This window comes from Urtica dioica, chromosome 3 (assembly GCF_054948205.1).
Source record: "Urtica dioica subsp. dioica isolate 48M chromosome 3, U.dioica_male_clone48M_v1_H2, whole genome shotgun sequence".
Taxonomy (NCBI): Eukaryota; Viridiplantae; Streptophyta; class Magnoliopsida; order Rosales; family Urticaceae; genus Urtica; species Urtica dioica.
In genome coordinates, this window is record NC_142758.1 from 39592710 (window position 1) to 39619084 (window position 26375).

Consider the following 26375-nt stretch of genomic DNA (forward strand, 5'->3'; position numbering starts at 1 on the left):
GCTAAGTTGTGAGAATGTCATGAGTAACTTTATGAAGTTCTCATAGATATGGAATTCATGTACAAGATTGCTGAAATGCAATGTATGTCACCTCATGCTTTGTTCCTTGGAGTGTGAAGAAATGAACTGGCCAGTGTCCAAATTGAGTCCTGACTCTTTTCGATGAAACAATGTGACTTGTTAGCTCCTCGTCATATACATTGTTTCTAACTTATTCACAAGCGACAAAGGAGTTGAGGAAATAACAGCTAGAAGGGTAAAATGGTAATTTAGTAAATCCCGACTAGCTGATGACATTCATAAAGGGTAGCATAGATAATATTCAGTGGATCCGCTCATTATAATTAGGTGAATTCTTGAGTAGAAAATAAAATCATTTGAACCGAGAGATTTTCAGTGTCAGCTCTTTAGTGGAGTCAGTTGGTATTAAGCTAAACTTGGAAAAGGTTTGTGAACTTTTGAGTCCAAGTGTTTAGCTCAAGCTTTGTTCATTTGGGTCCATGAGGTCACTGTCACGAATCACATCGATAGGAATAGTTAAACTGGAAGCTAAGTCAAAACGAGAACGAAAATTGTCAAAAGGGTATTCTTGTCTTTTGAGACATAGGATGAAATGGATGTCAATAAATTTTGACAAGTTCATTTGATGACTTAATGTCACTCGGCCATAATATGATTAATTGGGCCTTGTGGATTAATTTCATTTCATAAGAGTTTTATTGAAAATTCTTAATGGGCCTCTCTCATGTTGTTATGAACAAATGAAGAAGCTTCTAGAAGCTCCTTCTAGAATAATGTTGGGCGCCCAAATACCTAAGAGAAAGAGAAAATATTTTGTGCATAAATGTATCAAGATACTTGCCAAAAGAAAAAGAGGAAACAAATGTCCTATGCTTGCCATAAGGAATTTCGGCCAAGGCAACCAAGAGAGAACAAAAGAGGAAACTAATCCCTTGGGGATTTACTTGAGGTGGGCGCCTATCTTGGATAGGAATGGGCAATAAAAGATTTCTCATTAAGGCTTGGAAGATAAGAGGAAACTACTTCTTTTCAAGGCGAACCCTTCTCCTATAAATACGACCCTCATTCCTCTCATTCTATTCATTTCACTTAAGTTAGAGATTGAGAGCTTCTCTCTCTAGAACTTGTGGTTGCCGCCCCTCTTCTCTTTCTCTCTAGTTTATTTTCGATTTTTCTTGTTTTGGCACCTAGGTCCTCATTCGACCTAGTGTTTAGCTCTGCGACTTCAAGACTCGTTCTTAAGTCGTAGTGTTTAAAAGTGCACACTCACTAATTCTTTTATTTCGAGTGATTTAGTGATAGAAACTTTCGTGGTTGCTCGAGGTGCCGAGGAAAGAAAGAGAGACGTGCTGCGAGGGGAGACGAGCGTTGCAACTTTCTAAGAGCTTCTCAAAGATCAAGCTTCAAGAAAGGTTAGTAAACTTCTTAGCTCATATTAGTTTTTAATTACATGTACTTGCACTTTGTCTAGGTTAGTAAAAAACTGTTTTTACTTGAAAAAGAAAATTTTTAAAATTCCGCCGCTTACCGAAGCGTTAATTATTTTCTTAAACCCTAGATCGATTCCAACAAGACCAACATTCACTATGACCATTTTAGCAACGTTGATAGTGTGTCATATAATAGTTCCAAGTCCTGTACAGACCCGTTTGCACAGACATAGATTAATCACTGATCGTATTTTAGTGTTTTACCCTGATGGTATTTACATGACAGTTCTAACATCTCACTCAAGTTACTGCGAAAGTATATGCGTTTGATGAAAATGTTATATCTTTCATTGAAATAACTATTCTAGTCATTAATAATAACATCTACTTATTTTATGTTTACTACAGCAATTTGGATAATTGATCAAATTACCCCTTCCGTGTGCAATATTAATTAACAAGAACAAGATGGAAGATAATGAGAATCTGCTTGAGGAAGCGAATTAAATTGAGGACGATGTTCTCATGATTGCGTAGAAAGACACCGATGATGGAATAGAGCCAAAACAACCCAATGCAAAAAATTCATAACTTGTACAAGTCGACAAGAGAAGTCCACATGGTATGTCATTTGACGGATGCCGAGAATATCAATTATGTAAAAGCGGTGAGAGATAAGAAATGACAAGTCGCGATGACTGAAGAGATCAATGCAGTGATTGACTATGATGAAGTATTTGCCATGGTTGCAATAATCGCGAAAATTCGGTTTCTTATATCCCATGCGGCATAATTTAAGTGGTGAGAGACCAAATGGATGAAAATTTATCTTTTTAAATGTGTTCTGTAAGATGAAGAGCATGTGGAGGAACCACTCTGATACATAAAAGTCGACAACAAAATCCGTAATTGAGTTGGCCAAGAATTCGGTACACCATGAGAGGCGCGAGCACAGAGTGATGTTCCATTACCAGAAATTTGGCTTGGCCGTAGTCATTTTAATTCGACTATGGTGTACCGACTATCATCTTTTGTACTGGAGTCTTATATCTTTGGATATGGCTCCAGTTTTTGCAATTGTGTATTAATTATAAGACTGTCGTCAACATAATTAACTACATCTTATAAGTGTAGTGTTACTAGTCTCATCTATAAAAACTACAACATTATTATGTAGTCATATAGGCTCAATTACATAGGCTATAGACACTACTGTTGTCAATGGTGCCCACAAGAAGAGTAGTAGTGTCTATTTGTATACATTTGATGTAATATAGTGTCACGAAGACTCTTGCTTGTAACTGCTTATAATTTATTAATAAGAGTTGAACCATTCATTCATTCTTCTTTGTCTGAAACTTTATGATTAAACCTTACTCTTTAGTCCATAAACAAACCTAACAAGATATGAAGAGACAAATGTAGATTTGCATGAACAAACTCATTATGGTTTGTTTAAAGGAATATATTCAAAATCTAAGGATCAAAGGACTATTGATCTCAGTACGATTGTTAGGAGAATCTATGATTTCTGGTTATGGGACATTGAGAGTCAGAGACTCTATAGTTCTTCTAGGTATCTTCTGAAGGTACTGAATTAACCAATGCAAGTCTAGAGACAGAATAAGAACAAACCATTTAACCTCTTATGTCTCGAAGTCACTACGTATGAATTGCAACATGCTTACCTCAATCCTGAAATGAGACATTTGAGAAAGTCAGAGTTCGGATTAACTATGTGATTCTTAACAGGACCTATTGGCGAAGTACTAAGTTATGAAGATTTCATGAGTAACTTTCTGAAGATCTCATAGATATGGAAATCATGTACAAGATTGCTGAAATGCAATGTATATTACCTCATGCTTTGTTTCTTGGAATGTGAATAAATGAACTGGCCAGTGTCCAAATTGAGTCATGACTCTTTTGGATGAATCATTGTGACTTGTTAGCTTCTCGTCAATACATTGTTTCTAACTTATTCACAAGCGACAAAGGAGTTGAGGAAATAACAGCTAGAAGGGTAAAATGGTAATCTTGTAAATCCCGACTAGCTGATGATATTCATGAAGAGTAAACATACATAATATTCAGAGGATCCACTCATCACAATTAAGTTGAATTCTTGAGTAGAAAATAAATTCATCTGGATCGAGAGATTCTCATTGTCAACTCTTTAGTGGAGTCAGTAGACATTAAGCTAAACTTGGAAAAGGTTTTGTGAAGTTTTGAGTCCAAGTATTTTAGCTCAAGCGTTGTTCATTTGGATCCATGAGGTCACTATCACAAATCATATTGAGTAGGAATAGTTAAACTAGAAGCTAAGTAAAAAAAAGAACGAGACAAGTTTTACGAAATTTGTCTAAAGGGTATTTTTGTCTTTTTGGACATAGGATGAAATGGATGTCAATAAATTTTTTGACATTGTCATATGATGAAAAATATCACTCGGCCAAGTTAAGTAATTTGGGCCTTGATGATTAAGTTCATTTCATGGAATTTTACTTGAAAATTCTTAATGAGCCTTTCTTATATTGTCATGAAGAAATGATGAAAAATCTATAAACACCTTCTAGAAGGTGTCTTGGCCGTCCAATCCAAAGAGAAAGAGAGGCCAATTTTGTGCATTAATGTATGAAGATACTTGCAAAAAGAAAAAGAGGAAACAAATCTCCTCTAGAAGCAAATTGAAGTGGGCGGCAATACAAGGCAAGGAGAGAGGAAGATAAAAGAGGAAACAAATCCAAGGACTTGCACTATTAGGTTGCACGTCCAAATGGAAGGAGAAAGAGGCAATATTTGCCCGTGAATTTGGGATATTCTATAGAAGAGGAAACTACCTTATTGAAGATAATCCCTCTCCTTAAATAGAGGCCTCATTCTCATTGTTTTCTCATCCCACATAAGTTAGAGATTGAGAGCTTCTCTCTCCACACCTTGTGGCACTACTACATAAGTTACATTAGAAGACATGAGATTTAAGACATTCTTTAAATCATACGACTTCAATAGTTCAAAATTTTTAATTAGCTTTGCAAGTCGTTTAGAAAACGTCTCCAAAATTCTTTTAAATTCAATTAAGATAATGATATTAAAATGTCTACGTAAAATATTTCAAGACATTTAGAAAATGACTTCAAATGTATACATAATTTTAAGACCTTTAAATTTTGACTATAAATAATAGCTGAAGTCTTATATAAAGCGACTTCATATATCACATCTTTAATGTTAAGTCATTTCATGAATGTCCTCAAATATGTTTTGGCATTATTTTATGAATGTCTTCAAAATATTAGTTTTAAGTAATTTTATAAACGTCTTAACAAACATACTGTATGAAGTCTTAATTTTTACGATGACTTTATCTCATCCACATGTACAAATTACTTTGGTTTTTCAAAAATTGTCATTTTCTTTTAAGAAAACTGTTTTTAACACATAATTTTAAATATTATCATTATAGTTGTTTATGATTTATATTTATGAATAAACTGAATTTTTTTTAAACTGTATTTTTCTTAATGGGTTTAAAAACTGTGATTTAGCCTCTTGAATTGAAACCGTCAAATTTGTTTCCATTTATTAGTTTTTACTTATATTCTTTCCTAGTACGAGTACGAGAGTCGTCGGCCACGCCATTAATAGCTCCGGAAGATACGGCGGCATCTAAGAGAGAAGAAGAGAAGAGTTGGGAACCCTAGCCTAACAAATACTCAATCTGAGCCTTCAAGCATATACCGCCCAAGGAGAAGTGAAAGACATAAAAAGAGATAGGAACGATGTGGGAGATTTGCCTCCCTCCAAGCACACCGCTGTCATGATTAACAAGACTCCGGCAGCCATCCTCACTACATCCTTGATCACTATGGATATCCTAAATCATGTTTTCATTTTCCTCAGTTAAGTCTCGCTTTATATTAGTCATTTTTCATTTGTCTGTATATCGAGGGCCAAATTTTGAGTTGTTCATGAAGAGTTTTAACGAAGCCTCCCAGTGCTCGATGAAATTCCTCAAAGAACATATAGTTTTTTTTATATAAAAAATTGACAAATACTATCTCAAGGACGTGACGATGTCGCTTTGTTTTGAAAAGAGTTTTTATGGTGGTCCTAGGTAATGCTGAGAACGAGAAAAAATTGAATGCTTTGTTGTAATTGTTGGCTGGATCGTGAAAGTTGTTTTATTTGTTGACTTGATTATTTTCAATTTCATTTCATGAAAATTTGTCTACAGGTACAAGGTACAGAGACGGAAAGATATTCAGAAACTTTTGTCCTTCATGATACAAGGAGCCACTAATCTGCCGTTCGTTGCCGCTAACAAGAACCCAACAAGGGATTTCTAAATATTGAAAAAAAATACAGAGTCCTAATTTGTTCAAAGTTAGAACATGTACAACTACTAATATATTTTATTATTATTAGCAACATGTAATTTCTTTTACAATTTTTGTATTGATAATAAAAAAAAAATTTGGCTCTTATGTGTGTTGTTATTTTGCTTATACATCTGCACGAGATCATTTATTTATACACAAAATAAATTACTATATAGGTACACTTAATTAAACGTCTTTGAAAATGCCTACATGTCAGTATTTATGCCTACGTGGATCCCTAATTGAAGACGTTCTCATTAAATTTCTAGACGACTTTCTTAGGGATTTGGAGACGTTTTTTATACGTTTTAATAATTGGCTCCATATAAGCATTTTTCTGCCTACGTGGACAATTTTTTAAGTCATTTTTTACAATTTTAAAGTCATTTTTCTTAGAAATTTGAAGACGTTTTTAAAACGTCTTAAAATATATGGACTTTTTAAGTCACTCACTAAGAGGTCGTTTTTTGGTACGACTTCGAATCTTTTTTAAGTCATGTTTTTAATGTCTTAAAACATAATATTTGTAGTAGTGTGGCCGCCCAACTCTCTTTCTCTCTCTAGTTCTTTTCGTTTTTGTTTTGGCACCTATGTCCACATTTGACCTAGCGTTTTAGCTCTTCGACTCTTAGATTTGTTCTAGAGTCGTCGTGTTTAAAAGTGCCCACCCACTAATTCATTTTTAATCTCGAGTGATTCATGCGATAGAAACTATCGTGGTAACTCAAGATCCCAAGGAACGATGAAAGACGAGCTGCGTGGGGAGACGAACGTTTCAACCTTCCTAAGGCTTCTCAACGTACAAGCTTCACAAAGGTTAGTAAACGTGTAATTTCTTTTAGATAGTTTTAATAATAAACATGTGTTTGCTCTTTATCTAGGTTAATAAAATCGTTTTACTTGTTTGAAATAAAATTTTTAAATTCCGCCGCTTGCTCGAAGCGTTAAATGTTTTCTTAACCCTAGAATAATGTCATATGATGACATATTAGTACTCAGCCATAACAAATTAATTGAGCCTTGAGGATTAATTTAATTTTATAGAATTTTACTTGAAAATTCTTAATGTGCTTTTCTTATGTTGTCATAAACAAATGAAGAAAAATCTAGAAACACCTTCTAGAAGCTCTTTTGGCCGTCCAACCCAAGGGAAAGGGAGACAAAAATTCGTGCAACCCATAGTGTGAAAGAGAGTTTATTTTGTGCATTAATGTATGTAGATACTTGCCAAAAGAAAAAGAGGAAACAAATTTCCTCTAGGAGGAAGGTGTGATGGGCGGCCAAGGCAAGCAAAAGAGGAAACAATTTTGCTTCTAGAAGCCTCAAGCCACACACCCAAATGAGAAAGAGAAAGAATAAATATTTGCTCTTGAATATGTGATATTCTATAGAAGAGGAAACTACCTTATTGAAGGTAAAACATCTCCTATAAATAGAGCCCTCATTCCTCTCATTTCATTCATCACACATAAGTTAGAGATTCAGAGACTCTCTCTCTAGACCTTGTGGCCGCCACTCTCTTTCTCTCTCTAGTTATTTTTCGTTTTTGTTTTGGCACCTAGGTCCACATTTGATCTAGTGTTTTAACTCTTCGACTCTAAGACTTGTTCTTGAGTCGTCGTGTTTCAAAGTGCCAACACACTAATTCCTTTCTTTCTCGAGTGATTCTTGTGATAGAAACTTTCGTGGTTGCTCAAGTTCCCGAGGAAAGAAGAGAGACGTGCTAAGAGGGGAGACGAACGTTTGAACCTTCCTAAGGCTTCTCAATGTTCAAGCATCTAAAAGGTTAGTAAATTTATAATGCTCATAATAGTTTTTAATTTATATGTACTTGCTCTTTGTCTACGTTAGTAAAATCGTTTTACTTGTTTTAAAGAAATTTTTTAAATTCCGCCGCTTGCTCGAAGCGTTAAACTTTTTCTTAACCCTATATCAATTCCAAAAAATGGTATCAGAGCTATGGTCAAAGATATGCATGTACATGTAATTAATACTATGAGCTTGAAAATCGTTTTCGAAAGTTTACTAATTTTGTGACAAGTTAGAATTGTTTTCTTAGATTTTTTTTAATTTATTGCTCTTGCCTTTAAATTAAAAATCATGTTGATTTTCTATGTCTTTGGGTTGTTATTAAAATACACTAGAATCAGTTCTAAAAGTTTTTAATTTTTTATAATGAAAAACGTGTTTTTAAAGTTTGAGAAAGTTTAGAGTATTTTTGTGACTAGTTATATTGTCTTTCTAGTTTCGTTTATTTACTCGTTTCGTTTTATGTTTGTTGTTATTTTACTTTATACCATTTTATTACCATGTTAATAAAACACATATAAAAGCTTTAACATCTCTAAAAAACGTTCCGTTACACTCGATTCTTTTTCGCACTCAAGTCCGAACTTTAATTATTTCCAGTTTTCTTCGAGCTCGAGAAAAACCCACAGTAAAAGTGGCATAACTCTCTGTTCAGAACTCCAAATTTAATGATTATTGAATCAAATTAAAGGTCTGTTTTCCCTATTTCCAATGCAATTAGATTTAGGTCAAAAGGACATCGGAGCCGCCAGTTATGGCAATTTTACTCTGAGGTGCGCTACTGTTCCAAATGTCCAGTTTTTTAGAATTATTGAATTCCGAATTTAGGACCCCACTCCATGAGTTATAGAACTCTAATGAGAAAATTTCCTTGAGTAAAATATTTTTTTATAAGAGAATAAACATAATGTGAAAGATTAAAATGTTTTCATTTTTGAAAGTTTAATTGAAATTGAATTTTTACAAAACTAGTTTGGATTTTGAAAAACCGTTTTCGCTTTCAAACTTGAAAATATTTTGTCATCCAAATCAAATAAGTTTTCAAAATATTTTCAAAACTATATGTATATCACATATGTTCAAAATCTATATGCTCTTGAAAATTTGAGTGGGAGGTCTCCTTATAGACGAGCCGAAAAGTAAAAGATGTGTAATTTCAAACTTTCAAGTGTTCGAGTGAGTTGAAGTTCACACTTCCCTCATGCACTTTCCCGAATAGAAAATAGTAAAATGTCCGAGTATGTACCTTGTGCCTTTATGCACTAGCACTGCTCTTCCTTGAACATGAAGATCTAGGATTCCTTTCTAGAAGTCCACTATATCGCTCTATAAATAGGAAATTTGGTTTCGAACTTATATTAGATGATGTGCCAATCTCTAAAAACTAAGTGGGAGGGTTATACTTGTTGTTTGTAACCCACGATCCCCAACACTAATGAACGAAGCAATCAAACGTGAGACTAAGGGTCACTCTTGTGGCCCTCTCTTCAATGAGAGTACTCTATGGCGTTTTTGCTTCGATCATTGCTCAATGAGCTACGTCTGAGAGTGAGACGATGAAGACAAGGCCTCCTCTTGCGGGATTTTTTTTTTCAAAGTTGACCTTTTGGCCTAAGTAGTTGGTTGCACACTTAGACTCAATTCCTAGTAATCCTCCCTTGAGGCTCTGCGAAAGTATGTGAGTGGTCATACCAATCTAAAAGGTGGCTAGTCAAAATTGGTGTACTGACATCTTGGCTAAGCATTAATGATATGTCATTTACTTTTAAAAGGAGATTTTTTGCGGCCTTCTCTTGAGGGAGTAGACTATCATTTCGTTTATAACACCTTTGGATTTTATCAAATCTTAAAAACTTAAATCCTAAACCAAAGAGTAATCATAAACTTGTTTCAACTCTTATAGGCAAAATGTCTCTCAACCCTCTCTCAACCATCCTTTCCTCGATTATACTCGAAGGCAAAAATTATGTCGATCGAAACGTAATCTCGACATAGTCCTTACTGTCGAAAAGCACAAATGGGTACTCACCACCCCTTGTCCTCAAACGAATGATGATTCGACACAAGAGGAAAAAGACGCTTTGGCAGCCTGGCTCCGATCCGATGAGATTGTGAGGTGCTATATCTTAGCATGAATGAACAATGTGTTGCAACAACAACATCGTGATATCGAGACTGCCGCCGACATGCTCTACAATCTCCATGTGATCCTTGGAGGGGAAGGGCGTCAGGCCAGACAACAAGCAGTCAGACAGTTTATGAACTGTCGCATGAAGGTTGGGACTCCTATCAGGGACCATATGATGTTGATCATTAGTTACCTGAATGAGATGGAAATCCTAGGATATGAGATTGACAAGGAGACCAAAATATATATGATCTTGGAAATTCTCCCCGAATCTTTCGATACCTTCAAGCTGAACTACTCCATGTACAAGCTAGAGTACACTGTTACCGAGCTAATGAAGGAGCTTCACACTGCTGAAGGTCTCACTAAGAGAAAGATGAATCAAAGAGAGGCACAAGCTACTGAGCACAAAGCCTCCACCTCTGGATCTAAGAAGAGACCTCGCAAGGCCGATTAGAATAACTGTCATGCTTATCTCAAAGCAAAAGAACATAGTATTGTACTAATTACCGAAGCATGCTTAGTAGCTGATAATGTATCAACGTGGATTATTGACTCCGCTGCTACTAACCATATCTGTTGTTCCTTAACTAGTTTCAAGAAAACCAAAAGCTTAGAGGAAGGCGACTTCTGCTTCACATGGGGTGATGGGAGCCTGGTGTCTGCGAAGGCTGTGGGATCTGTGATGCTGTGTTTCGAAGACCGCACTTTAAACTTGAATAATGTTTATTTTGTTCCTTCCTTTGGAAAGAACTTAATATCTATAGCTCGTCTTCGTGAGCAAGATTATTGTTTAGAGTTCATTAAGAATGGAATTCGTATTTCGTTTCCTGATAATTCTTTTGTCACTGATGCATGTATGAAGAATGCTCTCTTCTACATCTATCCCACTCAACCTTCTATATTAGACACCGAATTAGATATAGATCTACTTAGGGAGCTAAAGAGGATCAAACCTTCTGATCCTTCCGATCTAACAAATTCAACATATCGCTGGCACTTAAGACTTGGTCATATTAGTCTAGACAAGATTAAGAGACTTGTGAGGGACGGTCCCCTCTAAGCCTCTGCAATAGGTTCACTACCTACGTGTGAATCTTGCATAAAAGGAAAAATGACTAAGCGACCTTTCTCCGATAAGGGTCAAAGAGCCACTGAGTTGCTGGAACTAGTCCATTCTGATGTATGTGATCCATTCAGTCAATAGGCGCATGGAGGATACGAATACTTCGTTACCTTCACTGATGATTACTCAAGATATGGTTTTGTCTATTTGCTCAAACACAAATCCGAGACCTTTAACATATTTAAGGTCTTTAGGGCTTTAGTGGAAAAGCAAACTGGCAAAGTGATCAAACCCCTTCGATCCTATTCAGGAGGTGAGTATATGTCTGGATAGTTCGATGACTTTCTTAAAGAAGAAGGTATCGCTTCTCAGCTTACCGCACCTGGCACACCACAACAAAACGGAGTGTCAGAGATAAGAAACCGAACTCTTATGGAGATGGTTAGATTAATGATGGGTTACTCATCACTCCCTCTTTCCTTTTGGGGATACGCCCTCGAAACAGCCGCTTACATTCTGAACCAAGTTCCGTCTAAAACGGTTCCTGGTACTCCTTATGGACGATGGACTGGCCGTAAAGTAAATCTGGGCCGCATCAAAAGTTGGGGTTGCCCCGCACACGTGCTGAGGCAAAAGACTAGCAAGTTGGCTAATAGGTCAGAGTTGTTTCTGTTTCTTGGATATCCAAAGGAAACCAAAGGTCTCACATTCTATAGTCCCGAGGACAATAAGACTTTCGTTAGCACGAATGCTCGTTTCCTTGAGGAGGACTTTACGAAAGATGTAAAACCTAGAAGAAAAATTGTGCTTGAAGAAAAGTTGGGTGAGGAAGCTTCTACCTCATCTGTAAGAACTATTCTTACCCCAAGTGAAACACAACCTAACTCATCGGAACCTCGTGAAGTAGTACTTCGACGTAGTGGGAGGGCTTCTCAAAAGCCTGATAAGTACATGTCTTATGGAGACACTCTCGTAGTCGTCTCTGACATGGATGATCCTGTTTCCTATAGCCAAGCGATGGCTTATTCTGAATCAAACCTTTGGCTTGACGCCATGAAAGTGGAAATGCACTCGATCTCTGTCAACAAAGTCTGGAAACTTGTACACCTTCCTGAAGGGATTAAACCCGTAGGGTGTAAGTGGATATACAAGAAGAAAAGAGGTCTGAATGGGAACGTCGAGACGTTCAAAGCACGACTAGTTGCTAAGGGTTATACCTAAAAAAAGGGGATTGACTATGAAGAAACCTTCTTGCCAGTCACGATGCTTAAATCCATCCGCATACTTCTATCCATAGTTGTAGCTCTCGATAATGAGATCTCGCAAATAGATGTCAAGACTACCTTTCAGAATGGCAATCTTGACGAGCGCATTTATATGGCTCAACCAGACGGTTTCGTTGAAGAAGGTCAAGAGACAAAGGTTTGTGAGTTGCTTAAGTCCATTTATGTATTAAAGCAAGCATCTAGATCATGGAATATTAGATTCGATGAAACTGTGAATAGCTTCTGCTTTGAGCAATCAATAGATGAGCCGTGTGTTTACAAGTTAATACACGAAGACAAAGTTGTGTTTCTGGTACTATATGTCGATGATATATTACTCATAGGTAATGATGTGGGTAAGTTATCTGATGTTAAGGTCTGGGCAGCAAAGCAATTCGATATGAAGGATCTAGGAGAAGCCGCGTACATTCTGGGGATCCAAATCTTTCGAGATCAGAAAAACCAGACTTTGTCGCTCTCCCAAGCATCTTATATTAATAAGGTGATGGATCTCTTCTCGATGCAGGACTCCAAGAAGGGCCAAACACCCTTTAGGCATGGAGTCTCACTTTCTAAGGACCAGTCTCCCATGACTGCAAAAGAGATTGAAGACATGAGAAAAATTCCTTATGCCTTAGCCGTAGGAAGTCTCATGTATGCTATGCTTTGCACTACAACTGATATCTGCTTCGCAGTTGGCGTAGTTAGCCGTTTTCAATCCAACCCTGGACCCGAGCACTGGATTATTGTTAAGCATGTTCTTAAGTATCTTCGAAGAACTAGGAACTTGATGCTTACATATTCAGGTACTGACCTGACTATGACGGGATATACAGACTCCGATTTCCAAGCGGATAAGGATTCCAAGAAATCCACTTCGGGATCTGTGTTCATCCTTAATGGTGGAGCTGTTGTGTGGAGGAGTATTAAGCAATCTTGCATTGCTGACTCCACAATGGAAGCAGAATATGTGGATGCTTGTGAAGCATCGAAGGAGGCTGTATGGCTTAAAAAATTCCTTAAGTACTTGGATGTCGTTCCAAACGTCGACGAGCCCATAACCCTTTATAGTGATGATAGTGAGACTGTCACTAACTCAAATGAACCTCGAAGCCATAAGCGCTCTAAACATATTGAGAGGAAATACCATTTGATTCGAGAGATCGTGCAGCACGGAGACGTGGAGGTGAAGAAGATCTCAACGGTGGACAACCTAGCAGATCCATTCACCAAGGCCCTAGCGAACAAGGTCTTCGACCAGCATCGGAAGGGATTAGGCATGAAGGACTACTCACATCTTCTTTGAGTAAAGTAGGAGTTTTTTTGTCAATGGTGCCCACAAGAAGAGTAGTAATGTCTATTTGTATACATTTTATGTAATATAGTCTCACGAAGACTCTTGCTTGTAATTGCTTATTTATTAATAAAAGTTGAAACGTTCATTAATTCTTCTTTGTCTGAACCTTCATGATAAAACCTTATTCTTAGTCCATAAACAAACCTAACAACATATGAAGAGACAAATGTAGATTTGCATGAACAAACTCTTCATGCTTTGCTTAAAACAATATATTCGCAATCTAAGGATCAAAGGACTATTAATCTCAATATCATTGTTACGAGAATCTATGATGTCTGATTATGGGACATTGAGAGTTGGAGACTCTATAGTTCTTCTAGGTATCTTCTGAAGGTACTGAATTAACCAGTGCAATTCTAGAGACAGAATAAGAACAAACCATTTAACCTCTTATGTCTCGAAGTCACTACGTATGAGTTGCATCATGCTTACCTCAATCCTTAAATGAGACATGTCATTTCATAGCTTACGTATTCTCATTTGAGAAAGTAAGAGTTCAGATTCACTATGTGATTCTTAACATGACCTATTGGTTAAGTACTAAGTTATGAAGATATCATGAGTAACTTTCTGAATATCTCATAGATATGGAATTCATGTACAAGATTGCTGAAATGCAATGTATATCACCTCATGCTTTGTTCCTTGGAATGTGAATAAATGAACTGGCCAATGTCGAAATTGATTCATGACTATTTTGGATGAATCAATGTGACTTGTTAGCTCCTCTTTAATACATTGTTTATAACTTATTCACAAGCGACAAAGGAGTTGAGGAAATAACAGCTAGAAAGGTAAAATGGTAATCTTGTAAATTCCGACTAGCTGATGATATTCATGAAGGGTAAACATAGATAATATTCAGTGGATCCACTCATCACAATTAAGTTGAATTCTTGAGTAGAAAATAAATTCATTTGAACCGAGATATGCTAAGTGTCAACTCTCTAGTGGAGTCAGTTGACATTAAGCTAAACTTGGAAAATGTTTTGTTAACTTTTGAGTCCAAGTATTTTAGCTCAAGCTTTGTTCATTTGGATCAATGAGGTCACTATCACAAATCATATGGAGTAGGAATAGTTAAACTTGAAGTTAAGTCAAAACAAGAACGAGACAAGTTTTATGAAAACTGTCTAAAGGGTATTTTGTCTTTTTGGACATAGGATAAAATGGATGTCAATAAATTTTTTTGACATTGTCATATGAGGACAAATATCACTCGGCCAAGTTAAGGAATTTGGGCCTTGAGGATTAATTTCATTTCATGGAATTTCACTTGAAAATTCTTAATGGGTCTTTCTTATGTTGTCATGAACAAATGAAAAAAAATCTAGAAACACCTTCTACAAGATGTCTTGGCCGTCCAACCCAAAGAGAAAGAGAGACCAATTTTGTGCATTAATTTATGAAGATACTTGCCAATAGAAAAAGAGGAAACAAATTTCCTCTAGTAGGAAATTGAAGTTGGTGGCAATACAAGGCAAATAGAGAGCAAGATAAACGAGAAAACAAATCCAAGGACTTGCAGAAAGACGTTGCACGTCCAAATGGAAGGAGAAAGAGGCAATATTTGCTCATGAATATGTGATATTCTATAGAAGAGGAAACTACCTTTATGAAGGTAATCCGTCCCCTATAAATAGGGGCCTCATTCTCATCGTTTTCTCATCCCACATAAGTTAGAGATTGAGAGCTTCTCTTTCTACACCTTGTGGCCGCCCAACTCTCTCTCTCTCTCTCTAGTTCTTTTCGTTTTTGTTTTGGCACCTAGGTCCACATTTGACCTAGCGTTTTAGCTCTTCGACTCTTAGACTTGTTCTTGAGTCATCATGTTTAAAAGTTCCCACACACTAATTTTTTTTAATCTCGAGTGATTCATGTGATAAAAACTATCATGGAAACTCAAGATCCCGAGGAACGAAGAAAGACGAACTACGTGGGGAGACGAACGTTTCAACCTTCCTAGGGCTTCTCAGCGTACAAGATTCACAAAGGTTAGTAAACTTGTAATTGCTTTTAGATAGTTTTAATAATAAACATGTGCTTGCTCTTTGTCTAGGTTAGTAAAATCGTTTTACTTGTTTAAAAGAAAATTTTTAAATTCCGCCGCTTGCTCGAAGCGTTAAATGTTTTCTTAACCCTAGATCAATTCCAACAACTACAACTTTAGCATGTAGTTTTAATTGATTCAATTAGACATACTGCACACTAGAACTGTCATGTATTGCATTGGAGTCTTATCTCTTTGCCTATGACTCCAGTCTTTTTGTTGAAGACTACATCGTTAAATTGTAGAGGTTATAGTTGATAGTCTATAAATACTACAACTTTAGCGTGAAATTTTATTTATCGAATACGACATACTACACACTAGGACAGTCATGTATTGCACTAGAGTCTTATCTATTTGCCTATGAGGGTTTGGTGATACCGAGAAGGAGGCGAGAGTAGAGATAGTGGGAGAGTCGGAGATCGAGCCCTAAGATCGGAGTGTGAAGTTGAGAAGCTCCTCATTTACGTCTCTCAATTCGAGTGTTGATGTTGATGGAGACGATACTTCCATTTCATCCGCTAACTACTCTTTGCTTTCATGCAAGGGAGGAACCAAGTTAGTGAGGTAGAGGGTGAAATAATATGAAATATTATATGGATTCAAATATACTTAAATATGTCCCTTCAATTTCAATCTTCCCAGACACTCAACACATTGACACACATAAACACACAGACACTTAACACACATATGCACGACCAAATTTCAGAGGCGTTGGTGTCGGAGGGACAGCGGCGTTGGAGGCGACTATAGCGTTGCAGGCGACAGTAGCGTCGGAGGCGGTGTTTCAAAGACCTTAGAAATCAAAGTATATAAGAGAGAGAGAGAGAGAGAGATATATATATATATATATATATATAGAGAGAGAGAGAGTTGGAATAAAAAAACCTAGGAAATTAGAGAGGGGAACAATGGAAAACCTAAATCGAGCGACGAAACAAACCCAAATGGAGCAGAGCGGGGTCGCTGGCGGTGGTCTCGAGCGTGGGTGGCGGTGGTCTCGAGCGTGAGTGGTCGCAAGCGTGAGCGGAGGTGGTGGCGAGCGTGAGTGGCGGTGGTTGCAGCGGTTGTTGGGCTGGAGAGAGCGACGAAAAAAGGGAAAGAAAGAAAGATTAGAGAGAGTGAGACAAAGAGACCAATGAAGAAGAAAATGAAATAAATTAAATGTTATAATGAAATATTTGTATATTTGGTCAAATTTTGGCCAATAAAATAGTGGAGGAAAATTTCCCACCTAGTGAAAATTTTGGCATATTTTTTTGTTTTTTGTAATTGTTTTTTTCTTTTTGTATTTACATAATTTTTTTAATTTACAAATTAATTTTGTTTTTATTATATTCATATAGTCATATTTAAAATGGTTAATAATGTAATCATATTAAAATATTATATGAATATATTACAACAAATATTTTTAAGTGTTGTAGGTGTTTCTACACTTAAAATAAGTGTTGTAGAAGCACTAAATTTCTACAATACTTATTGCATCAACTTCTACAACACTTATTTTTAAGTGTTGTAAAAGATGTGTTGTAGAATCCCATAATTATAGTAGTGATATTAGTGAATATTTCCAATAATTAGCCATTTTTTCTTAATTTTCATATTGGTGGGAAACCAATTTGTTATTGGGAAATTTTCCTCCCACTCAAATAGTAAAATGCTGGAATTTTTTTTTTTTTTTTTTAAATGGTATCTACTTCTTTAGAATTGACTGTAGTGAAAATGTGCCAAAATTTTGCGTGAAATTTCTCTCCATTTTAAAATGGTGAAATTTTGGTCATTTTTAATTTTCGGAGTATTACCACTACCTCTTTATATTAGCTGTAGTGAAAAAAGGCCATTAAAAAGGTTAAATTAGAGTTAAAAAAAAAGGTGTAGTTGTATCTCATATTTTAGGTGGTGTTCGTTTTTATTTTATTCGGGAATATGTGAAGGAAATTAATGTACAAATGAGTGATTCGATAAGTCGTGATCAAATGACGGATATTTTACAAAGACCCTATCAACAACGTTGTTTTAAAACATAAAAAATATTCATATCTCTTAATGAAATTCTCGATGTTTGTATATTCCTATTTCTCTAATAAACACCTTAAAATTCTAAAAACCTACCATTAATAATTATTTATAATTGGTCATGTGTATGTGAAATACAATATAGACAATGGCAATGAAAAAAGGCAATCTAGAGAGTTGCGAAGATGGCAAGTACAAAATTCACACTTTAGAATAATATGAAAAATAGACATCTATGCATCAAATATAAGCATATCGATTTAACAGAGTAAATAAGTTGTTAATAAGTTTGAAATTTGACAATGTATGAAAGCATCTGATGTCCTAATTAGTCATATGTAACATTATGATGCCATTCATAAGAAATTGTGGTTTAAGCGGATTCATAGCGATTTTAGTGCTACACAATAAGAAGGATGAGGATCATGCTTAGGATCTATCTAAAGAGAAACATAGAAGAGAAAATCCCAACTGAAAGACAAACCATACTGTTCAATAAGAAGATAACATGTAAAATCAAATGTGGAAACTAATAGTCCACTTCCAAATCGATAATAAAACTGGACTTGAGCAAACAAGTAAAATCCAAACGAAATTTAAGATCATACATGACAATTGTTCCTACATCGGAAGATCAAACCAAATTGGTTGCCGTATGATATAAAAACACATCCTTTAATTATTTTGTAACACGTATCCAACAATCCAACAGTCCCATGGAAAATAAATTGATAATTACATGGAAATCGGAAGAACGCTTCAAATCCCGTTCAGTATTACTTGGACGCCATATTTGGGGCGAATTGTGAGCACCTGAATGGGCGAGTGGACATAGGTCGGGGACAAGGTAAAGGCGTAACGTTGAAGTATCATAGCCAAAATAATCTTGGCTTCGTATAACGCGAAATTGAAGCCGATGCAAGTTCGCGGTCCCATCCCGAATGGGAAAAATGCCGAAGCGTTGTTCCCTGTAGCTTTCACAACTCCTTCAGAGAATCTATTGGGTTTGAAAAGATGAACATCTTCACCCCATATCTGAGGATCATGGTGAAGTGCTAAAGTTGGCAACACTAACACCATCTTCGCCGGAACATCAATATTTCCCAATCTCACTGCCTTCTCAGCCTTTCTCGGCACAATGATCACAGGAGGGTATAATCTAAGCGACTCGTTAAGGATCATACTCACCTGATTCAAAAAATCAGAGACATAAAAATACGAAAGAACAAAAATATCATTATCACTAATTTCTCGATTAGATATGTAGTTTCTTACACATTTCATTTTCGAAATTCCATCTGCGTTTGGACTGTTTTCCTTCCCGAATATATCGATAACTTATTTTCTTGCTTCTTCTTGCCAATCCGTATGAAGAGCCAAAAGAAATACGGTCCAAGTGAGTAGTGTTTGGTAGTTAACTCAAAAAGTTTTTGTTTTCTATTTTCTAATTTTTGTAGTTGTATTGAAAAATTATTTTGTAGTTGTTTTCAAAAAGCTGTTTGGTACAGTTTTCATTTTTGTTTTTGAGAAAGTGAAAAAACTGAAAAAAGTGTTTGGTATAGTTTTCATTTTTGTTTTTGAAAGAATGAAAAGAGAAGATGAGGAGAAGGAGAAGAGAAGAGAAGAAATTTTTTTCCAAAAACACATTTTATTTGTTTTCACTTTTCTTTACTTTTTTACAAAACAACTTCAAAATTTTTTGATTGTTTTCAAATTTTTCAACTCAAAAACAGTTTTTGAGAGGAGAACCAAACATGCATCTTATGCATGTTTGGTTCTCGTGCTGTCATGTCCGCCAAAGTACAGGGCTTTGCATTCGTCTACCATTTCGTCGAACGTGACCTTTTGCTTCTCGTCGTCGCTATTGTGAGCCTTCAGTAAGACTCCCAGAAAATCACTTCCGAAGTTATTTTCCTCTCTGTTTGCTATTTTTTCTTTTCTCATCCTTACCTTTTCAGCAACGGATTTGTATAACCTCTTCTGAATCTTTACTGATTCTTTCTCATCTCTAGATTTATACACTTTGCTATGAAGAAAGAAAAGAATTGGACATATCTGTGATTCTTGGAAAAAAAAGATCACGCAAACAGATTGTGTAATGCAAAATGGAAATTACCTTATGCCGGGAAGTCTTAGTTTGTACAAGTTTTTTCCGGCAATTAGATTCAGCTGCTCCAACATGTCGAAAATGGCCTTCCCATCCACATAACGGCTTCCAAAAGCTGTTCTTGATATCACATCTGAGGTCATGATCTTGAATTCCTCGTAAACCTCAATCTCTTTACCTTTATGGTCTCTCCATTTCTCCAGCATTACGTTAGAACTCGCGATCATAGCGGGAATCATATTCTGCAAATGAAAATATGCACCTATTTATTAAAACACTTAAAAATTGGTTCTACTGAGAGCAATAGAGAATTGATAATAAGTAGGCACTCGAAACGCTTTAGCCAACATTTTAATTTGCTGGTTTTATTATACTCTTACTACTCTTATTTTTATTAGTTAACTAAATAAGATTTTCAAAATTTAAAAAATACCCAATTCATTATTCAAAATCTCCTAATTAATATAAGATTTCGCTCTCTCTACTACAGTACAACACTACTACAAATTTCATTTTCTGTTGCGGAAGGGTATCCGATGCGACTAGTCACACCTAAATCTCGCACTTAAAAGGGCATCGGGTGCGACATGTCATGTTTTTCGGATTTCAGCGTACGAACTCAATTTTTTGGTCTTTGAGTGCGATGGCATGGCGGACGAAGAAGAAGAACGGTCTCGGTACAAGGACATGTTTTTTTCTAGTTACATCGATTTTGGTGGGTTGTACCAACGGCAGAAGAGTCTGAAATAAAAAAATCTTCTCAATCGCTGAAATAATAGAGATTGTGGTTGTAATTGTTGCTCTGTTTGCCGTGTGAGGTTTGATTTGAGTTCAGAGAGAGAGAGAGTAAGAGAGAGATTGTATTTTAATGAAAGTTGGGGAAAGTTTATTCTTGGAAACTAAATTAATTTTTACTAACAATTTAATATAACATATACCCAGGGGCGGACCCAGGTGGGAGGCTCAAGTGGCCTTAGGACCCCCAAGACAAAAAAATTCGGGCTTAAATTTTTTTTTTTTTTTTTTTCAACCTAAACTGAATTTCGGTCCCCCCTCTTTCCAAGTTCTGGATCCGCCACTGCATATATATGACTATTATTTTAAACGAAATCTTTGGTTATTAGGTTACAAATCTCTATTTTTTAGTTATTATGGGTATAGCATATTGAAGTCTATTTGAAGCTCCGGTTGAATTAATAGTTCGCCAATGTGTAGGATTCTCTCATGTTTGAGATACGAGACTTATACGAATCAGAAAGATATATATCAAGAACCTTGACCAAAAAAAAAAAAAAAAAACAAATATGAAATATAAAGAGTAAATAATAAATAAAGATATTTAAGTATAAACATAAGATTTTTTTTTGGTAAATATAGGTACAGTTTTAAAGGTTATAAAAATAAGTAATCTGTAATTTTTCAATATATATACATGAGGAGGAATCATTGTACAAAGCTTGAAAAACATTTTTTTTTTCGTGATAAAATATTGGTCCATTCAAAAACACACTATCACATTCAATTTAAATGACAATAATAGTGTTTTTGAAGTGTAAAATTTCCATAGTATAAATGCGTTCAAAAATAAATTTTTTCAATACTGTAAAGAATTGTTTAGGAATATTCACTGTAATAAATTAACAAAGTTTTTTTTTGATAAAAATTAACAAAGTTAATAGAGCACAAAACAATAGACATATAAAAAAAAATTTGTAAACATAAAAAAATGATTATTTAAAGTTAAAAAAAAACTATATTTGCTTTACAATAATAAGTTTTATTTTTCAAAAACACTATTTCGATAATATTTCTTATGCATCTTAAAGTATGACATTAAGACCGAACGTGACTTGGATCCGTTTTTTTCTTTTACAAAAATGGAAAAATTGTACAAAATTGTCATTTGAAACTTATTAATTAGCAAAATAGCCAAAATTTTAACTTTTTAACAAAGTAGTCATATTTACGTTTTCAAAATTCTTTTGACAGCCAAGATTAAATTTTTTTACTATTATTATAAACAATATATCACTTTAAAAAAATTTGAAAACAAATTACTACATATTTTAGCTATTTCACTAAATTAAGAGAAATTTTGACTATTTTACAAATTTATAATTTTAAATTAGTTATTTAGCTACGTCACCCTAAAAAAATTTGCGAGGAAATGAAAATAAAATATTTTGGACACGGAGTCTTACTTTCAGGCTTTCTATTTGGAAGGTTGGGTTGGCGAGTTTCCTCATCTTTGCCCACTTTTCACCTTCAGATAGTGGAAGGCCATCTCCCAATATACTCCTGATGAAACTCGGAAGTTTCATTCTTGGATATGTTTTTTCTTTATCGTTAAATATCTCCTTAATCAACTGGGGTTCAGTAATAACTAGGTGAGGCTGTGGGCCGTACCACCGAAGATAATTCTTTCCTGTAAAATATTTCGGATTATGAAGAAAAGGGAATAGAACTCCACTGGCTATAAAAAAAAATTAGCAATATTTGTTACCATATAGGCTTGTACAACGATGAATGTGAGGCTGAAGTCTACGATATATGTTGTGATCGGATACAGACAAAGGCTTTGACTGCGCTTCATTTTGCATGTTGATAATCTCTTTGGTGTTTCCATAGATACTTCTGTACGAAGGACCTTTGATTCCTTGCAATGCCATAAAGTTTCGGGTCTTATTTGGGAGCCACCATATCAGATGAAAGATCTTTACGAGACCAAAGAGAAGTAAAAGAAAACAACAGCTTGAGAATAGGGCCGTGAGATCACTAACTTGAATTGAACACATTTTCTTTTATTCTTTTCAGGTGATGATAAAAGAGTTAATGCAGCTCTATTTGTAGATGAATTTTGCCGGTAATGCTTATTTAAATGTTGAAATAAAATATAGAGTAATGGTGACTGGTTCTAAATATTAAACTTGAGAATAGGGCCGTGAGATCACTAACTTGAATTGAACACATTTTCTTTTATTCTTTTCAGGTGATGATAAAAGAGTTAATGCAGCTCTATTTGTAGATGAATTTTTCCGGTAATGCTTATTTAAATGTTGAAATAAAATATAGAGTAATGGTGACTGGTTCTAAATATTAAATGCATTTGGACTTTTTTTGTTTTTTCTTTCTTCCAAAAGATTATGAATCTATTCCACCATGTTACACGTTGTCAATGCAAGATTTTAGCTATATTAGTTAAGATTTTATTTTAATTAATATTTATTGTAGATGATAACAATCTGTTAGCACATATTAGGATAGTCAGTTTATTCCACAATTTTAGTTCAGTTTGTTGAACTCATTCAGCGTTATCTCATTGTACTCTAGCCTATAAAAGGCAACATATATTGTCAATAATATTACTCAATTACTTCTCCCCATATCTGCGTATCAGCAACATTTAATATGGTATCAGAGCAGTAAACTCCTTCCTACGTTTTTTTTCTCTTTATCAGTAGGCCTTATATTTGGTAATCTACTGCTATTCTATTAGCAGCAATCTCATTCTCCTTTTCAACATATACGATCAGTATTATCTCCAAGACCATATCCTTCATATATGTGTTTGACTCCATATATATATATATATATTGATATCAGTTTTCATCATATTTTTTTTCCCAGGATACACAAATCATGTCTCTGTACGCCATTCACCATTCCGACAGTCCGTCTACTGTGCTCGTGAGTCCTCTCTTGACGGGAGATAACTACGGATCTTGGAGTCGCGCCATCACAATGGCGCTACGCGCCAAAAATAAGCTCGGGTTCGTAGATGGCTCCATTTCAGTTCCAACAGAGGAAGAAGACCATGCTAACTGGCGTCGTTGTAACGACCTAGTTAGTAGCTGGATCCTCAATTCAGTGATGCCGGAGATTCGCCCGAGCATCTTGTACGCTGAAACTGCAGCGCAAATCTGGAACGATCTCCAAGATCGTTTCAATCAATCAAATGCTCCGAAGATCTATCAGTTGAGGCACTTGATCGCTTCTCACAAGCAAGAAGGTATGTCTGTATCTTCTTACTATACCCAACTGAAGTCCTACTAGGACGAGCTTGGTTCTATCATGCATCCACCTGCTTGTATATGTGGAAATGCGAAATCAATCCTTGACCAGCAACATCAAGACCAAGCGATGGAATTTCTCCAAGGTCTCCACGACAACTTCACGGCTATTCGAAGCCAGGTACTCTTGATGGAGCCCTTTCCTTCTACACAGCGCATATACAATCTCGTGTGCCAGGATGAGAAACAACAGGAAATCAACCTGCGTACCTCGCCTTCAATCGATTCTGCAGCCTTAGTTGCTCCAAAAAATGTGTCTCGTCTCTCTGGAAAAAGGCAGCATCCATTTTGGGAGCACTGCAACAAGCATGGCCACACTCTAGCCACCTGTTTTCAAATCCATGGCTTCCCCGACAAGAGAAACACAACACATGCTTCCGCCCACTATGCTGGAGAATCTGCCTCGGCCCACACCGCTGGAAATTTGACGACCGAGCAGTACAACAAACTCCTAGCTCTCCTTGCTGCTGAGAAGTCCGCTGAGCCCATGGTTCATCTTGCAGGTAACGTATCCTCATATTCTCCACCTATTTGGATTATAGATTCCGGTGCTTCTAACCACATAAGTTCATCACTATCATATTTTTCTTCTTACACTGCCATTAATAAACAAATTTCTGTTGAATTACCTGATGGATCTTATGTATATGTCACTCATATTGGGACGGTAGTTCATTCCCCAAATCTGATACTCACGAATGTCTTTTTCATTCCTTCATTCAAATTCAATTTGTTATCAGTCTCACAATTATCAAAATCATCTAATTGTGAAATTATTTTCTCTTCTTCTGGTTGTTTCTTTCAGGACCAAATAACGAAGACGACGATTGGTCGGGGTAGAACTCACAATGGACTTTATCATTTCGATGCTCGCTTTATTTCAAATTCTGCTTTTCATTCCAAAGTTTGTAATAAGTTCGATTTATGGCATTCACGCCTCGGACACCCTTCTAGTTCTCGTTTTCAATTTCTAGTTAAGAATAATTCAAGTATTGTTGCGAATAAAAATTTTCTCTGCGATGTATGCCCTCGTGCAAAACAATCTCGTCTCTCATTTCCTAATAGTATTTATGTTTCCTCTCATTGTTTCGAATTAATACATGTCGATATTTGGGGTCCTTTTTCAATACCATCCAAAAATGGCTCAAGATATTTCTTAACAATTGTAGATGATTTCTCAAGATGTACATGGATATATTTGATGAAAAATAAATCTGAAACATTTTATATGTTGACTCATTTTTTCAATCAAATTGATCGATCTTTTAATAAAAAAAATTGTACAGATCAATCATGGAAATGGTGGTACATTTTTACCACAACTTCAAACAATCAGGTCCGATAATGGAACCGAATTCCTTTCCAAACAAATTCAATCTTGGTTTCATGATAATGGAATAATTCATCAGCGTAGTTGTGTTGCGACACCACAACAAAACGGCGTTGTCGAACGTAAACACCGTCATTTACTCGATGTCGCTCGTTCATTACGCTTTCAAGCAAATTTACCTCTTTCGTTCTGGGGTGAATGTGTCTTGACGGCTGCTTATCTCATAAATAAATTACCCACTCCATTGCTCAAATATCAATCACCTCACCAAATCCTTATTGGACATGCTCCCTCCTATTCATCTCTCCGGGTTTTTGGATGCTTATGTTTTGCCAAAAATATGCATCCACAACATAAATTCGATTCCCGTGCTAAGGCCGGAATTTTTGTCGGGTACCCTTTTGGACAAAAAGGATACCGAATATATGATCCATCAACAAATAAAATCTATGTTTCACGAGATGTCATTTTTCATGAACATGTTTTCCCATTTCAAGACCTATCAGCCAATCCATCTAATAACACACTCGGCATCATCCCTCTTGATGATAACTATGATATATCTTCACCGAATGTCGTCTCTCCTTCCACGTCATTAGAGCCTATCATGTCTGCTCTTAATCAGCCAGGATCTTCCAATATTGGAGAATCTAGCGTTTCTGAAACAAATGTTACATCTCGTCCTATTCGTGAACGTCAACCACCTCGTCACTTACGTGATTATGTTTGCACTAATGTATCAAAAGTGACAAAATTTCCCTTAGCTAATTTTTTCTCTTTGTCACGTTATTCTCCATCTCACCAAGTGTTTCTTTCCAAAATCATTGACCACTCAGAACCACAGTCTTACTCACATGCTATGAAATCCAATGATTGGCGTGATGCTATGGCCTAGGAAATAAAGGCACTTGAATCAAATAACACGTGGTCTATATGCTCTCCTCCGCCTAATAAAAATGGAATTGGGTGTAAGTGGGTGTACAAAATCAAATATCGTGCTGATGGTAATATTGAAAGATACAAAGCACGTTTGGTCGCTAAAGGCTATACTCAAATCGAAGGTATTGACTTTCATGACACATTTGCTCCAGTAGCCAAACTTGTCACCGTTCGGCTTTTACTCTCTATTGCAGCCATTAAGAATTGGTCTCTTCATCAACTCGATGTAAACAATGCTTTTCTACAAGGAGATCTCGATGAGGAAGTATACATGAAACTTCCTCCTGGTTTTTCAAAATTCCACAAAGACAAAGTTTGTAAGCTACATAAATCAATTTACGGCTTAAAACAAGCTTCTCGTCAATGGTTCTCAAAATTTTCTTCTACCCTCATTCA

The 26375-nt window shown here is 35.8% G+C and overlaps 1 pseudogene across 1 annotated transcript; it reads right to left on the bottom strand.

The window, feature by feature from the left end:
* Nucleotides 1-18005: 18005 nt before the first annotated feature.
* LOC149402761 (cytochrome P450 CYP749A22-like) lies at nt 18006-22480 on the bottom strand (annotated as a pseudogene). The gene is made up of 6 exons (XR_016296036.1): nt 22144-22480; nt 21842-22065; nt 19650-19882; nt 19303-19559; nt 18809-18936; nt 18006-18721 (listed from the first exon to the last, which is right to left on the bottom strand). The product of XR_016296036.1 is annotated as a cytochrome P450 CYP749A22-like (transcript).
* Nucleotides 22481-26375: the final 3895 nt, after the last annotated feature.